Source organism: Nicotiana attenuata, chromosome 7 (assembly GCF_001879085.1).
Source record: "Nicotiana attenuata strain UT chromosome 7, NIATTr2, whole genome shotgun sequence".
NCBI classification, from domain to species: Eukaryota; Viridiplantae; Streptophyta; class Magnoliopsida; order Solanales; family Solanaceae; genus Nicotiana; species Nicotiana attenuata.
Genome location: NC_031995.1, coordinates 56,920,707 through 56,925,575, shown reverse-complemented (window position 1 = coordinate 56,925,575; position 4,869 = coordinate 56,920,707). Strand labels below are relative to the sequence as shown.

Sequence of the window (4,869 nt, the reverse complement as noted above, 5' to 3'; positions counted from 1 at the left end):
TAATAGAAGATAATAGACAATGAAACATAAGTTAATGACCTCGATCTTCAAAAATATATCAGACACCTTAGTATCTAACCATTGTCACGGCTAAACTGTGATCCTAAATAGATGGGACCACACAAATTGCTATTGAAGTGTGCCCATAAGACAAGCATAATAGACGCAATGGAAAGCTCTTACAACAAATCAAGTACCAAAGGCCATAAGACATAGTGGAAACTCCAAGAGAAAACGAACACCAGAATAAATTTTAAGCTAATGTCTTCACATGTGCAAGTAGATAACCTTTTGTTGAAAATGCAGTACGGATGAAATGGACTATGTTGCTCATTTCGATTTTATTGTATAGATCATGCCAAAAAGAAAGAAGGGATAGCCTTAACATACCTGGAGTAAGGAAGAATCCGTATGATATTCTTGGAAAAGGTTTACACCGTACTCCCTTAAAATTGCAAAATGTCTGCTCGATCTATTAAAGATCAGTACCCTTTTATGTTAACTTCAATTTGCATTTTTATTTTTTTTTGCTTCAGGTTGCGTTTTTTTGGTAGCTTCAGAGAGTCTCTTGGAGAGCTCATTTCTTTATCCTCAAACGTTAGATAAAATGAATCTTTTAACTTGCTAAAGCTTATAAATCCTTTCTTGAATTTCAAGGCTATTATCATAACAATTTGCCACCTAACCAACATGACTAATGAGTCATTTTGTTTGGGTGGTGGCTTGCTGCCACATGGGGTGGGGGAGGGGTTTATAATCTTATCCAATAATTAATTAATTAATTAGGTAATATCTTTCTACCCGATAACTAACCAATTATCCACATAATTAAGAATTATCTCAAATTACCTAAAATTTTAATTATTTTTTTAATACACTTTATACATCATACAATCATGGTCATATGACACCTTGTATGGTACTAGTCCATAAATATCGGTTATTATCGCTCGCCCCGTATTTTATCCCAAATTGACAATCTTCAACGAAACTCATTTTCTTTAATTCGTGTACCCTTTATCCTTCATGGCACTTACTTATCGCTTGCAATAAATAACATAAATATGCTAACCTCAAGATAATCTCATCCCCGAGTCTATGTCAATTAACTGAAGACGAAACTTTAACGTACGAGAAACGCAATATGTAACATTTGCCCCAGTTCAGCTTTATCGGTAAGCTCCCCGTCCTTCGGAGTTGCCGGGTCTAGAAGTTTTGTGTACATCTTGTGTATATATCTAGATAGGTTATGGGTAGGTCGGGGCCCTGTTCCGATCACAGTACATCTATCAGTAGAGGCTCGTTGACATATCATGTTAGTTAGTGCAGTATGTTGGGCTTGTAGGCCCTGTACGTATATTTTGTTGGCTTGTTAGTTATAGTATTTATGACGGTTTTGCCGGCCCAGCTTTATGTTGACATTTAGTCAGCGTTAACCTTCATTCAGTTTTCTATTTTGCTTTGCACATTAGCTTGTAATGTGGCCCATGGCCAGAGTATGACATTACATGTTCAGAGTCCCTTAGTCGCAAGTGGTATGCAAGGATAGGTAAGGCACCAGGTGCCGGTCTCGCCCCCAGGCTCGGAGCGTGACAATAAACCGCTGAGGAAATTCTGAGATTAATTGCTTACTCCAGAGGATAAACCATGAATATTTTCCAAGTTGGTTTCTGAAGCTGAAAGCATTCATCCACGATGCCTAGTTGTCATAACAATTGTAAAATTGTCGATCAAAATGCTGAGAAAAGTTTTTTGTATTTGGCTGGATAGGTTCCTCATTCTTTTGGTGAGATTATTTTTTTAACTCACACCGTAGTATATGTGACATATGATTGGGTCTACTTTTCTTTGTGGTGTTTAAACAAACAGGATCCGGTATATGCGAGAATGAACTCATAGTATTTTTGGGTATTTTTGTGAGTGTTTTGGATTAAATTGGCTGAAGGTCTAAGTATTTTCTTAGCTACCTCTTGGGGGTTGGAATGCCAGAATTCTGGTTGAATTTGAATGAGCGGGTAGACAACATTCTTAATATTAGTTGATTCGTTGGAGGAGGAGCCTTTGCTTGAAGAAATATCTTGTGGCACTGGTGAAGAAATAGCCTGATTGGTTGTGGTTTGTGGGATGTAGGATAGACATCCAGTACCTGCAATTGGTCTTTTAGCCTCAAATATTTTTTGTGTGGTGCTTCTTGCAAGCATAGGAAGTGAAGAGGCCGTGTGACTTTGGGCCGCCGTTGGGTTAGAAGAAGATGCGTGGCTCGGGGCGTGACATTTATACATTAGTGGTGGCCTGTTTATGGTCATAGAGCAGAAATCATCCCATCGCCGGTAAAAGAAGGATATGAATATTTTTGTCATAGGTTATCAAGTGAGCAACAAATATCCATACTCCTCCAATTTTCACACATATTTCATATCCCATGGACATACTCCCAAAAGTTTTCCTTCCACAAGCCAGAAGGACATAATGGACTATCATGTTTAGCCCTCCAAGGCCACTACAAATGATATAAAATGTGGGATTCATCCAAAGCCTATGTGCCAGCAGTAGACAAGTGGTTTCTATCTCATCTGCAGTATCTACCTATAATAAATACTGCCAAAATTTTATTTTTACAGCAAAAGTCTATTGTAAATGCACAACTAGCAGGTTCCAGCAGCATGCTTGATTTTATTCAGCAAATGGAGAAAATTCTTGATTCCCTCAAGACACAAATTCCAGGTCGACCAAATCAAGCATCCTTGTCTGAAAAATCATCATCAACGTCATCATCATCATCATCAAAAGAAGAAGAAGAAGAAGAAGACCATGATTTAATATTTTATGAAATTAATCAGAAATTACATCAGCATGACAACACAATTACATCACAGTTGACACTATCCATGACATTAGCTAACACTTACTCCTAATGATATCATGAATGACATTAGAAAACACTATGTAATTTTTAGTTTTTGGCTATAAACAACCCCCTATCACTTGTAAAACACACACCCTACACTACCATTTGAGAAAGAATTCTCTCCCTCTCTCTAGAATTGGTTAGAGCTCTCTCTTTAGTATATTATTATAAGTTTTTTACTTTTATTGTTAACATTTAAGTTTCAATAACAATAAAGTTTAAATGGAGCATTATAATTCAACAATGATGAAAATTATTTGACTGGCGCATGATAAGCCATGGTAGGCTAACATGCACCGTCGATGGCTAGAAGACGCAAATAACAAGTAACGACGACCGCTACTGTAACTCCAGTGACTTCAGGGATGCAAAAATATACTCCATTAACGTTTTGTAGCTTTCTCCCCACTTGATTCTAGCCAATTCGAGAGGAAAATGAGCTAATTGATGAAGATGAATGCAATAGTAAGCAATGGAATAGTACTGAAGTAGTAAAGGAGAAGGAAATTCAAAAGTGCAAGGACCAATTGCCAACAATTCCGAGAAGATTACAATTCTCTGAAGATGGATCTTCCGCACAATCATCTCCAGATATAGAACAACATGCAGCAACAACAGGGACTGGGAAGGAGCAGGAACATCATTCAAAGGAGCTCAAGCAGCAGAATCGTAATTCTTAGATGGGAATGCGACTGGAATATGTTCCACCAAGTCATCGAGATTGTAAGATAGTTATTCAAATTGCTGAGGAAGATGTAAGTGGGTTGAACGACCACTGGGCGACTGCCTTAATTGGATATGTCCTTGGTGATGCTTTGTATGAGAAATCTATGGAGAATTATATAGAATCTGTATGGGATTTTGTTTCTAAACCTCAAATTCTATATCACAATGATGGGTGTTATGTGTTTTGATTTTCAACAATTGAGGAAAGGGACTTAGTTATGCAAGCAGGTCTATACTCGTATCACAACAAACCATTCATTTTGCAGAATTGGGAAATGGATTTTCATTTTGACCCTAAATGTATAACAAAAATCCGTTTATGGATTCACTTCCCTGTCTTACCTGTTGGATACTGGACTGCTGATGCATTGAGCAAGATGGCTAGTGCTATAGGACTACCCATGTACACTGACAGATTCATAGCAGATTTGAATAAAATCTCTTATGCAAGAGTTCTGGTGAAGGTTGATATCACTAAGCCTTTAAGGAAAGTATAGTGATTGTTACTCCTTCTGGGACTAGGCAACAGGAAATACTCTACCAGTGGAGGCCAAAATTTTGTAGAGAATGTGTAGACTTTGGCCATGACAACTTTGAATGTTGGAGGACAAACCACCAGAATCATGAAGAGGCTGAGTTTAAGGCTCCTTAAAGAAGAAATAGGGGCAGAAGGAAGAAAGTAGTACAGGAATGGAAACCAAAGGGTAATCAGAAGACAGTATCTGTGAATGGCTCTACTCAAAGGATGCAGGTGATAAGCAAGAATGAAGAAAGTAGGGTGCAGCATAGTCCAGTTGCAATGCAGCAGACTCATACTGTAGAAGCTAGCACTACTAACAGGTTCACAATACTGGGAAAGTGTGGGCAGATTTCTGCACAAGGAGATGGGATTGCTACTGAGCCTATCAAACAACCACCATGATCATAACCACCTGGAATATAAGGGGGCTGAATAAGCCCTATAAACAGAATAAGTTAAGACTCTTTCTGCAAAAGAATAAAGTAGGCATTCTTGGATATCTAGAAACTAGAGTAAAGGAAAAGAAGGCCAAAAATTTAGTGAATAAGGTAGCCAAAGCTTGGGGATATTGCTATAATTATACAAAAGCTATAAATGGAAGAATTTGGTTGTTATGGAAGACAAACTTGATAGTAAAGATAGTCCATATTCATGAGCAATTAATTCACTGCTTAGTGGAAGATCTAGTAACCAGTTCCAAGATCATGTTGACAGT

The 4,869-nt window shown here is 37.8% G+C and overlaps 1 long non-coding RNA gene across 1 annotated transcript; it reads left to right on the top strand.

The window, feature by feature from the left end:
- Window positions 205-650, top strand: LOC109230496. Its single transcript, XR_002068651.1, has 2 exons — window positions 205-429; window positions 537-650. It is a non-coding gene; the product is annotated as an uncharacterized LOC109230496 (long non-coding RNA).